This window comes from Falco biarmicus, chromosome 14, assembly GCF_023638135.1.
Source record: "Falco biarmicus isolate bFalBia1 chromosome 14, bFalBia1.pri, whole genome shotgun sequence".
NCBI lineage: Eukaryota > Metazoa > Chordata > Aves > Falconiformes > Falconidae > Falco > Falco biarmicus.
Window position 1 is genome coordinate 11,652,198 of NC_079301.1, and position 12,584 is coordinate 11,664,781.

A 12,584-nucleotide genomic window follows, 5' to 3' on the forward strand; every position below is an offset into this window, starting at 1 on the left:
TGTTCCTGCTGCACCAGTTACCTCTCATCGAACTGAGAGGGGTCAAAACACTTCAGTCCTTCCTGGGGGCTGGGGAGGCCACGTGCAGCAGGGAGGTGCTACAGGGGCTCCACGTTGGTGTATCAGAACCCCACTGGGACATAACCAGGCAGAGGCGCATCCTCAAGCCCACCCTGGTGATGCTGAGGCTGGGTACCAGGCTGCTTATTTATAATGCTAATTAATAGCTGCTGAAACAGACACTTGCCAGCCACCAGGCTCCTTCAAGCACCAAGAAGGCTCTCCCCTGCAGGGGTTGGGGAACTGCTGCAGCTCCTCCTTTTCCAGACCCTGACTTCTACTCAGGGTAAATCAGGAATACAGGAGGATCTGAGCTGCTTACACCTGGTGCTGCTGGATCACGCCAACATGCCCAAGAACAGAGCACCTCCCTAGAAGCTTCTGGGTGCTGAGCAGTACCGGGGAGGAGAAAGGAAGAGGCAAATTAGTGTATTTATTGAAATACCTAAATAAGGAGGTGGGAGTCTAATATTAGACACCTGGCATTGCCCTTCAGAGTGATGAATTAACCACTGCAAGGGCTTGGGTGTGCATTGCTCCTTTCCTGATGGTGTGGGAGAAAGCCCGTGTCTCTGGGGCAGCAACCCTCTAAGATCAGTACTTGCTGCCAGCCTGGCCCGTTGCAGGGGTACTGGAGCTCTCAGACATGCTGTAAGAGACTGGGGACCCCAAAAACCCTAACCAGAGACCTTACAGCCTGATTTGTGAGTGAGCCTGGCTGTGGCTCAACAAAAGGGGAAACAGAGGGCTATAACCGTCTGGTGCAGACAGCACGACTCCTCTGTCAAACAGCTCCCTGGGGCTGCAGGCACCTTCAGCTGAGCCGTGCCTCTGCAGCAGAGCCAGGCACGCTTCATTAATGGTAATGACTTAAGTCTCCCAACACCCAGCCAGGAGAGGAAAGCTGCGCTGCTCTTGCGCACAGGATGAAGCTGGCACATGGAGGTACTGAGGTCAGGAAGGGAGGCAGTGGGAGAGAAGACCTCTACCATCCTCTGCATCCCGGCTGGGGACAGCTGCTGCTCTGGCTCCACACCACCTGTGGCAGGATAGACCCTTCTTGTGTTTTACATTGCCTCATGATCCCTGAGAAGAGATTTTCTGCTCATAACCCAGCCAAATGCCAGACCTCTGCTGCTGGGGGAGACCTCCACCCTGCTCTGTCCCACAGGAGGACCCCAGAGGCACCCGTGGCCACCCCAGACACCCTGGGCAGCACAAGGAGCTTGAAACCATCTCTGGCTCAGCAGAAAGATAAATGCAGAGCAAAGCGCCGTGCTGGCAGATTGCTGCTCAGCAATTGCCCCTTGGAGGCTACCTTCTCTGCAGCCCTGCCAGCCTGCTGCTCTCGTTCAAGACTTTCCAATCATTGTAATAGAGTGAAACCTTATTTACTGCCCTTATCCTGGCTTCCTAAAGTGGCCATGGGCGCACAGCAGACCTCTTTCCTTCTGTACTAACAAGAGCACCTTAATGGCTTTTCTGCCACAGCACATATCAACCCCAAATAAATGTGGGCACTGGGGAAGGCTGTGAGTGGTGGCCGGGGCAGAGCCGGCGAGGGGAGGTATGGCCAGGTGTCTGGCTGGCATCTGCAGTCAAAGGTCCCTGAGCAAGGGCAAGTGAGCACAGCGGGCTGTCCACAGGCTCCAGCTGCTGCTAGGGAGTGATGGCACATTCGCCCATGTTTTAAATGGTCCCGTGGTTCAGCTGGGACTGAAGGGCAACCACTGGCAGACACCAGCAGGTGTGGGGAGCACTGCCTCATGCTGAGTATGCACAGACTCATCACATGTGGGCTCACCACTGGTCTTTGCTTTGGGGAAGCCTCAGGCACAGCACTGTGTCCATGCCAGCTATCTGGGAAGCCCTGGGATGTGCACTGTATCCCAGGGACATGTCAGGGCAGAGTGGCTCCCTGGGGCCAGGCAGGGCTGACCAGGCAGGGCCTCAGCTCCAGGCAGATGCCAGGAGTGTGGTGGGAAACCCAACAGGCAGCACTGCCTGTACCCAGCCCCCATGGCTTTCTCCCAAAATGGGGCTCATTGAAGCCTCCTTTTCCAGCAGGTGCAAATGGACCTGTGGCTTCAGAAAAGGCAGGGGTAAAGCTGGGCAGCCCCACTGTCCCACCCATCCTCTGGTCCCGTTAGAGCCATGATGATGGGATGGGAGAGTGGAGGTGCAAAGGGGCCATGAATCACTGGCAGGCACCGTGATAGGGGCACACATGTGTCACACCACAGCGTGAGGATGGGAGCTGGGGATCCCATTGGAGCTGCCTGGCAGGGAAGAAACGCTGCATTTTGCAGGAGCATCTCAAAGCTGCTGATTTCCTCTGAGGAGCTCTTGGCCCAAACCTCTGCTGCGTTAGAAATGCAAGAACATTTTTCTAATCAGCCAGCTCCATCAGCGTGGGGCACGCCAGCTTCCCATCAGTTCAGTATGACGCAGTCTCTCAATTAGTGTGCTAAACGAGGCTCCACCGAGAGCCTCATCAGGAGAGAAACTTCCCAGGAGTCGGGGAAGAAATATGGGTGCAGAGAAACACCAGTGCCCCCATCAGGGCTGGGCTGCTGCAGCCACAGAAACAGCACCTCTGGCTTAGCCGTTTTGGTACGGGGCAAAATTGCTCCCGAGTTGATTAGCAAATAGGCGCTCAGAGGGCAGAGACACTCCTGTCCCCAGCCCCACAGCAGGGGACCTCCAGCCCAACCCTGTCTCAGCCCGTCACTGTCCCTGCCGGCATTATTGATTTGCTAAGGCTCATCCTTGAGATGCAGGATATGCATGGTGGACCCATCCTCTGCGGGTTGCCATGGTGATGCAAAGCACTGCCACCTCCTCATCCCTGTCCCTGCCGTGGGACAGCACGGTGCCCAGGCAGCAGGTTTCCCTTGGGGCAGGTCTGGGGCTCAGTGTGCCTCCTGTCACACACCTCTGGGGTGCATCCTGTGGCCTCTGTCCCGCCAGCACATCTGCAAGCAAGGGCGCAGTGCTGGCTGGCCTCTCTCCCAGTTCAGGGAGCCACTGGAGCCAGAGAGGTGCAGGAAGGAGGTGCTGGTGTGAGCCAAGCTGTTTCTCTCTGTTTCTCTTTACTTTCTGCGCTTTTCTCTTCCCCTTTCTTAGCCTTCCCAGCCCTGTGGCTGGACCAGCTCCACTCCCATCAGATGTGCATCAGCATCACCAGGAGAAGAGTGGGCTTTGCAGAGCTGTGGACAGGCCTGGGCAGACAAAATGCTCTCATGCACCAGAGAGCAATTTCTGTTTGAGCTGAGACGGGAGGAAGCAAGAGGTGAGCCATCAACTGGAAGAGTAAGCAGCTGGGCTGCTGCCAGCCTGCCCATGCTTTCTTCTTCCGGCTGGTTAACAAGGAGGGTTTCCTCCAGGAGTCCCCCCTCCCCATGCACCCCAAAATGCAGACATGTGCTGGCCGGATGCAATCAGAGGAATGGATCCCATACTCTGTATTTCATGGGTGGTTTAGAGGCTGTCCAACCTGTGGAGCTGTACACAGCTACGCCGGGAGGGGTGGCCCAATGCCACAGAGCTGGACATGCTCTGGCAAAGCGGGGAGTGCAGGCCCTCCTTCCTCCCCCAGCCAGAGGCAGCACCCAGCTGGAGGTGACATCCCCCTCCTCCACCCTGGGCTGTAGTGACAAGGTGCACTACCTGCTCATGGGAGGGGACCTGGTCTCCGGGGGTGATGAATTATTCAGTGTAGCTGCTGCTTCCCCGTTGCTTTGCTTTGTATGAGCTGCACTTTACATACGCCTGAGCTGCAGCCAGATATGTACTCGGCAGCTTTACATCAGGGGAAATGGGAAAAGCACCTTGTTGGATGAATGGAGCCGATGTGGATCGTTCCTGTAACACCAGAGGAGCAGATGCTGCCAGCATATGCCTGGTTCACTCCTGGTGCTGATCTCAGTGTGGTCATGGAAGGTGTGTGTGCGAGAAGCTGGGCTGCCCGGCCCAGGGCAGTGCTGCATGGGGCAGCACCGGTGCAGCACCGGTGCAGCCAGGGAGCCTTCCTGCCCAGGGCTTCCTGGCCTTGGTTTTGCCTCCCCCTGTCCTCGGCTTTTTCCCCATCTGGCCTGTGCTACCCTGGCTACGGGGACCCAGAGGACACATGCCTACTCCACGTCTTCTCACCCCTGGGCCATGTCTGTTCCCTCCCTTGCCTCACACAACCCTTCAGGACCTGGTGGCTGAGAGCTGAGTGGTCCCAGGAGATGCTCTGCCAGAATGCACATGCATTGCCAGTCCAGGTGTTTGGGTGTGTGTACGTGCTCCCCTCTTTGGGTATGACTTTGCCCTGATGGTGGATACTGATGCTCCTGTGTGCCTCTGACAGCTGTGGGCAGCAGGGGCCGTTAGCTTGGCTCCTGTGGCTGCTGAGCATCCTGCTTGCCCAAGAGCAGCTGCCAAGGCCCTGTGTACATGGCTGGGATGCTGTTGCCCTGCAGAAGCTGTACCGTGCTGCTGTCTTTAAGAGCGAAACAAGCAAAAAAGGTTTCAGCTCTGCAGCATGCCCTCAGGCTGTGTAAGAAATGCTTTCAAGATAGTTGAAGATTCAATGCAAACTGGGCACTGAAGGCCAAAGGCTCTTGTAGCATAAAAAAGACATTTTCTGAAAGTGAGAGCTGCTTCATACTGGCAGAGGTGGACATTTCTTTATGAAAACTTAAAATCTCAGAAACCTCTCACTCCTGTTGCATCTAACGGGGTTATAGGCTCTGCTATAACCTGCCTGTCCAGGGAAAATAACACATTTACAACACCGTCTCTCTAGTGTTGGTGTCTGAACGACCACAGATCTACAGTCAGAGAAAGCGTGGTGGTGAAATCAAACATGATCCAGCCAGACCCGGACTTGCAGTCAGCATGGAAGGGCGCAGGAGCCAGCACGGTCCAGCTCGCAACACAGGCAGTGCTGCTGGAGCCCCGGCCACCAAATTCTCCCAAAGAGAAAGCAGAGGCTGCCTGTGGCCTGCCTTATTTTAATCTGTGTTGCAATGAATTAAACATGTTTTAATATCAAAAATGAAAGATCAAGGATCAGCAGTAATAAATCCTCCACACTCATTTTCCATATTAAGCCGGTGTGTACCCAGGGCAAGCACGATAATTAGAGTCATGCAGTGATTTATTTGTAGGAAGGAACTGAAGGCGCTCAGATATTGGCATTCTCAGTCTTGCCACGTGTTTGTGCCCCAGTTCCCTGCCTCCACGGTGGGGACCCTTCAGGGGCAGCAGGATGTGTGGGTCTGCTGTGTGCAACGAGCCCCTGGTCCCGGGTTCTCTCTGCCAACATGAACCAAAGGGCACCAGGTAGGCAGTGGGCTGAAAGGAAAGATGCATCTGGGGTCAGAAGTAACCTTTGCCTGTCCCAGGAGGACTACAGCTGTATTCCCAGGGGACTGGTGGGAACAATATCAACCAGGAAGGCCCCTTCACTGAGGACCGGGAAGGGGGCTGGCTCTGGCACACCCCAGGAGAGGCTTGGGCTCACGCAAGCAGCATTAGGACAGGGGTTCACAAGCGTTCCTGGGCTTTCATGCCTCTGTGCCTTGCTCAAGCGCTCCCCACTTTTGGCACAGGGACTCCCACCCTGGGATGAGGGTGCCACCACCCCCAGCATCATATCCAGTCCCAGGCACTGAGCATCTTCCTGGGCTACTTCCCAGGCACCTGCACAGCAGGGGCAGCAGTAGGCATCTGTATTTCAGGCATGCACTCCAGAGAGGAAGCCATGGTTACACACATATTTCTATTCTCAGTAGTCATTTTCAGAGTTGCTTATAACTTTTTATTGTCTTTTTACCTTTTTGGATAGGAGGTGACATTTTTTTCATCAGATGGATGTGAATTCTTGCAGGTGGTTTATGCTTTTTGAAGGCTGGAGAGAACTTCTCTCGCTGGGGAAATGTGACCGCAGGCTTTCCTCCCCAACCATTCCAGTCCAGCAGCAACAGGACCGTGAAGTCCTTGGGTAGTGGGTGGGCTTTTGGGTGGTCTGCTGAAAAGCACACAGATTGCCCAGCAGCTGGATGAGACCATGGGCTTGAAAACACATGAAGGCAGAAGGGCTGGGCTTGCAAATATCTGGAAGCTTCATGCCAATGGTTCCATGACTCAGGGACTGCCCCATTCCTTGGCAGCCAGAAAGCATGTGAGAAGCTTGTAGATGCCTTTGAATTTTCCCCAGGAGGCACAATCCCCTCTGGAAATTCACCCCACACATGTACAGACTTCAGACACTACCTTTTCCCTTACCCCAAGCAGAAATCCATGGATGCCCTGGGTCTGTGGATCAGAAACAGAAGTCCTTGCCCCTGAAGAAAGTGGAGGATTTTGCCTCCCCTTAAGATGTTTAAAAGGGGAACATCAGTCCATGCAGTGGAAAGTGTGGAGTCCGCAGGAAGCACGTGGCTGGCACTACTGCAGGTCCCAAGCAGAGGCGTACATATGCACTAATGTCACCGATAATGGGTTCCAAAAGTCAAGGAGACCTCACACCTTGTGTTTCAGGGCTTGTGGCAGTCTCTAATGCATAGAGGTCAAGACTAGAGCACAGGCTGCTGGAGCACAGAGGCTGCTGAGGCTGGCTTTGCCCAGCCAGGTCAGACAGCCGGGTGTCAACACTGCCATCCCAGCCCAGTCCTTCGCAGCAGTGACTCTGTGCATACCCCAGTGCTGCAGCCCTGGCTCCTCCTGCAGCAAAATCACTCAGCATCATGCTCTTTCAATCAACATTATAAATGCTCCAGGCTGGCACTGCCATACTGGGATCATCATGGAGCTTCTGATGTCCCAATCTCACTGCCTCAAAATGCTGCTGCTTCTCATTGTCTTACCACACGTCTCATGATGGTTTTGGTTTTGTTTTGTTTTGTTTTTTTTTCCTTTAGACCTCAGCTTCCAAAATCACAGGCCTGCACTAGGAACTGAATTTTTAATGTATTATTTAAGGATTAAATTTCAGGATCTCATAAACACCCAGGGAGGCTTAGGAATACACACCTAGAAGCAGAGGATAAGAATCCAAGAGCTGATATTTAAAAATGAATGAATTGGGGTTTTCAAGTCAATCCTGCTACATTTAAAAGCTACATTCTTGAAGGACCACCGCTCACTGCAAAAGCACTCTGTGCTCAGCGTTGGTGCTAAGACATGGTGTGAAACCGCGGCAGGGGCACAGCGCAGACGACCCACTGCCAGCAGCAAAGGCATGAGCTGCTCCAAGTGCTGGAGGGGTCCAAATCTTTCCGGGGACAGGGACACGCTGTGGGTTACAGCTTTCCCTGACATGACACTGAAGGATAATAACTTGGCATAATTCCTGCCAAGGACAGATCTCTGTAAAGGTTCACAAGGAAAAGCAAAATTTAGATCAAATTTTCTCAGGTCTCCTTGAGTCCCCACACAGGAAAGCCAGAGCAACCCATCCTTTGGCAAAGGGGAAAGTCCACTCCTGAACCATGCTGCTGGAGCACCTGGAGGTCCTAAATTAACTCAAGACAAGGAGATTGTTCCCTTCCTTAAAGCAGCAGCAGCCATAAAGGAAGTCCAGAGAATCCTTGCTTTTTGGACAGTGCCTGCACAGCTCCCTGTGGCAATGTCCTGGCTGCTGCTCAGAGGAGGGAAATGTTTTCCCTGTCCTCAGAGGATGGAGCTGGGAGAAACCTCCTGTGGCCATCCAGTGGAAAAGGCTACATTTCTTTCAGATTTAAAAATCATTAATAATTCCCATGACTCCAGGAGCTGGGGCTTACTTCAGCCACTTCATATCACAAGACTGATGCTTCCAGGGCTGGCAAAGATGTGCACAGCTCTTAAATGTCCTGCCATTAAATCACAGTCTCCTTCAGCTTGTCTTGGTAGATCCAGGGCAGTTGGCACTGCTAGGAGCCCAAGGTAGAGCACTGCAGCAGCATGGAGAAAGAAGAGGAATACATTATTTTTAGCTGCAAAGCATTTGGTTTTTTCCTCTTTTGCAGAGATGGGCTGAAAACCATGAGAGCAGCCTATTGCATTGAAATCCACATCTAACACTTCATATCTTTGCCATCAAAATAGAAACTTATCTGAGATCTCACAAAAATGCACAGGGTTAGGTCTGTCTGTCCAGCATGGAGGAGGTGATGCCCTGGGCTGAGCAGAGCCAACCCAGGGACAGCAGGGAGGGTACCAGGCTGCTGCACTCTCTTCAGCTGCTGTATTTGGCTGGGAGCATCTCTCTGTGCCTGTTATTTGACACGCTAAAATAGATAGAGGTGCCTTTTGATGTTCCCTTTGAATCACTCCTTTCTCTTCCTTCTTGTCCCCAGGGTATTTTATTGGACTTCGTAATAAAGCTGGAGGCGGGGGGGAGGGGTAAAAAGTTCTTTGAGCTTATTGTAAATGAGCAGAATCTTATAATGTCTGCTTCTTTTTTACATTTACCCTGTAATCTTATTTACAAGCTGAATACCAAGTGCTGGAGTAATCAGTAGGCGATCAATAACTGAGAGAAGCTCCTTCTTGATCTGCAACCATTTAAAGTCGATCTGTTCACGTGTATGCAGATGTGGAAGCTGCTTTTTGGGTGGAACAGTGCTGTTGTGAGAGCTCAGCAAGGTCCCCTCCATGCAGATCAAACCAGGGGTCTGACAAGCCCCAGTCCTCCTCCCAGGAGTCCTTTTCCCTGAGCCACCAGCCTTGCCACGAACTGTAATCCTGAGCACAAGCCATGGTTTGGGGGTGGGATGCAGTCAAACCTTCCCTGTGGGCATCCTCTTCCCCCTGCCTTGCATCAGGGAAGGGGCACCACAGTCAGCACCTCTCCTCCCACTCAGCCCGGTGCAAATCAGGACCAACACTCCCAAAACACAGTGACGTGCTTCTGCTTGGGGAAGTGGGACAAGTCACCAGATCCATGGGAAACTTGAGCTGTTGTGCTGGGAAGCACTCCAGGCTCTGTCTGCTGCTAATTAGCATGACTTCTATCCCCTGGGATCACTAATCTTATTGTTTCTTGCTGCCCTCTCTTTTGCATTCAGCTTTGCCTTTTGTTTACCTGAGGATGGTGGCAACCCCGGGGTTTTAATTAGAAAGAAATAAACAAATCTAATTTTTAAGAAGAGCTGCAGGAAGGATGGAGAGAAGACTTGACATCTCTTTGTTAATCTCTAGTCCAGACCTGGCAAATATCAGGCAGTTAAATTCTGATGTTACCCGTCTCACAACCGCCCTGAGCAGAGGGGACTGGGATGCTCGCCCAACCTGCCTGCCCACTGCCTCTGCCTCAAGCTCCCATACTGGCTGGGACACAGCTGGGACACTGCCTGCTGGGTCCCATCCTGTTGCTGCCTCCCTCTCACTGCCTTCTCCTTACTCAGCAGTAGCATCCCCCCCCAGCTCATCCATCATCCCGGATTAGCCATTAGTAAAGCCACCGATCTGCGGGGCTGCAGCTCAAATGAATTGTGTTAGTATTCCAGCTACCGCAATGAATGGCCTGACATCGAAACCATTTTGGATCACAGGAAGAAAGCAATCAATTATTTCATTCCCCTGCCTGCTGCCAGCACCCAGGTACGCAGGGCTGGAGCACACTCTAATCCCTTATTGGCATTTTGAAACACTGGTCAAGAGAATGGTGCATTTCATTTAACTCCATGCATGGCAAGCACCAAAAGGGTGTTATTATAAACCCTGACGGTAAGACAGGCTGTCCCCCTCTGCTGTCTGGCCCTGCCTGCTGGTCCCTGCATCCCTCCTGTATCGCACCAGGTCCTTCCTGGCCCCTGCCCAGGGACACACGCCCCGGTTCCCTGATAGCTTCCTACCAGCACTGCAGGTACTCCAGCCCCGAAGGCAGACAAGGGAAAGGATAGTAGCTACGTGCAGAAGGAAAAATAAAACCAACCTCAAACTGAGTGCCCTGTCTCTCAGTTAGCCCACCTAAGGCCACTGAATTCCCAGCACCAGCGCGTGTCTCTTGCTTGCCTCCTCTATCTCATGTATAAATATAGCAGTGATAATTAGATGAGAGGGCTCTTTGCCTTCTCACTGGCATCTCATTCTGCATGCAGCATGCTTAGGCAGACAGCATGGTATGTGGTCCTCTGCAGAGCCAGCCAGCCAGCTGTAGAGCATCTTCTGGACACATGCTCTCCTGCTGCAGCCCGAAACACTCCTCCCACGTGGGAAATGGTGTGAAATGGCTTCAGTCACTCACCAGCTCCAACATGATGCAGCATGGCTGGGCTTGCCAAGGGGGAAGGCATCCTCTCTGCTAGATGCGTGTCACTCAGGGTCAAAAGAGCAACTGGGGGAGATGGTGCCGTGTCTCATTTTAAGGCACAGTGTCCTCCAGACACTGTCGCTCTAGACAGCTGTCCCACAGCCATAATCATTGGGAGGGGATGAGTGGGAAAGACAATTTCCCCGCCTGCTGTCTCCATTTCTGCAGTGCTGGGGAGAGCACAGCTCTTGGTGATGGAGCTGCTGTTCACTGAAAATAACTTGCTGCAGCAGTTTCTGTTCCTGAGGCTGTGTGTACAGAGGAACAACAGGCTGGGACAGGCCAGGGCTGCTCCCAGTTCCCTTCAGCTGGTGTTACATCCAAGCAATAATGATTTCAGGGTAAACAACTCCATTTTCTGGTTTACAGCACTCATTTCCAGAAGAAGTCTCCAGCTCTTTGGGACCCTGACCACACGCTTTCTCCCCTCGCTGTACTCTGCCTTTCACCCCCCATGAAAGAGAGGTCAAGAGCTCTTCTCACATTCACGTATTAAGGGGGACTCTCTGCTGCTCCCTCCTCTGCTTGGTGGTTATGTGCACCTTAATGACTTTGTATGAGCTTGAAGGCTTTTTTCGCTCTATAACTACACACAGAGCAAAGGAACTGTCACAACCAAGCTCAACAGCAAGGCAAATACTATGGGACATTATGTTCTTGACACCGTGTCCCAGCTCAGCTGCAGCAGCAGGGCTAGAGGATAGCTTTCAAGTCCTTCTGTGAACAGCATGATTGTGTGGCTTTTCTCCATGCAGGTGTTGAGAAGCAGGCTGAACAGAAGGTACCAGCTAAATAAAAGCTCCGATTTCAAAGATAAGTGATGGTAAGTGGTTTCATTATTTGGGAGCAAGGACCCAAGTTCACTGGAAGAAGTACAACCAGCCCAGCAGAACCAGTAATTAAAGGTAATTGTAGCCCAAAGCAGTTACAGCACTAATAAAGCAATGAATGGAGATTACACTCCTGTGGTGGGTTGACCTTGGCTGGATGCCAGGTGCCCACCAAGCCACTCTATCACTCCCCTCCTCAGCAGGACAGGGGAGGAGAAAATAAGATGGAAAAAGTCGTGGGTCAAGATAAAGTCAGTTCAAGAAAGCAAAAGGCTGTGTGCAGAATCAAAGACAAACAAAAGATTTATTCTCTACCTCCCATCAGCAGGTGATGTCCAGCCACCTCCTGGGAAGCAGGGCTTCAGTACCTGTAGTAGCTGCTCTGGAAGACAAACGTCATAATAATTAATGCACACACACACACACTTTCTCTTAGCTTTTGTTGCTGAGCAGAAGTCATACGGTATGGACTATCCCTTTGGTCAGTTTGGGTCAGCTGTCCTGGCTGTGTCCCCTCCCAAGACCTTGCCCACCCCCAGCCTAGCGGTGATGGGGGCAGTGCTGGAGAGACAGCCGTGATGCTGTGGGAGCGCTGCTCAGCACCAGCCAAAGCACCCTGTGTTATCAGCACCGCTCCAGCCACCAGCACAAGCTCAGCACTGTGAGGGATGGTAGGGGGGAAATTAACTCCATCTCAGCCAGACCCAACACAGCTGCCCCTGCTGCGATTGTGAAACCAGCACTCTCCAGCGGCTAGGCACCCGGCTGCAACTGCACCAAAAGTGCTAACTGCAGAGGAAGATTTCTCTCCATCATCGCTTACAGGACAGTGAGCCAGCCTGAGGAGCAGCTGTGCAGGAGGAAGGGAGAAATGCAGATGCTGCAGCTGGCAGGAGACCAGAAATCCAAGTGCTGGCAGCTTCGCCCACAGGCTTTTCACCCCCTCCAGTGGCACACAAAGAAAGCCATTTTTGCCCGAAAGGGTGAAAAAGGCTCACATCAGCACCAGCTGAACAACACAAGGCCCCGCTAAGGATCTGTGTGCCCTGGGAGGTCATTCCCCAGGCATCCCAAATGTCCATGGCAGGGCTCTGGCCAAAGGGGAGCAGCACTGTCCCATTGCCATCTGCCTGCCCTTCACCAGTCCTGGCACCCCCACAAGGAGAGCAATCCGCAGCCTCCTGGCCCAGAGGGAAAGTGTTTCTTGAAGACATAATCTTTACTGCACTCACTCAACCTTATCAAGTTTTGGAGTGGACTGCTGTATTTAAATGAGGTGAAGGGAAAAGATTTAAGAGGCAGCAGGAGGCCTCTTGAAGAGAATGAAAGGAATCATCTACAGCAATGGAGAGAAGAGACAGAGCCTGAACGGGTGAGGAAAGCAAAGCTCTGACAAGCAGCGAGCT

The 12,584-nt window shown here is 52.6% G+C and overlaps 1 long non-coding RNA gene across 1 annotated transcript; it reads right to left on the minus strand.

Annotated features, from left to right (window-relative positions):
* Window positions 1-7,453: 7,453 nt before the first annotated feature.
* On the minus strand, window positions 7,454-11,873 carry LOC130158969 (uncharacterized). Its single transcript, XR_008825568.1, has 2 exons — window positions 11,494-11,873; window positions 7,454-7,985 (listed from the first exon to the last, which is right to left on the minus strand). It is a non-coding gene; the product is annotated as an uncharacterized LOC130158969 (long non-coding RNA).
* Between the last annotated feature and the right edge of the window lie 711 nt (window positions 11,874-12,584).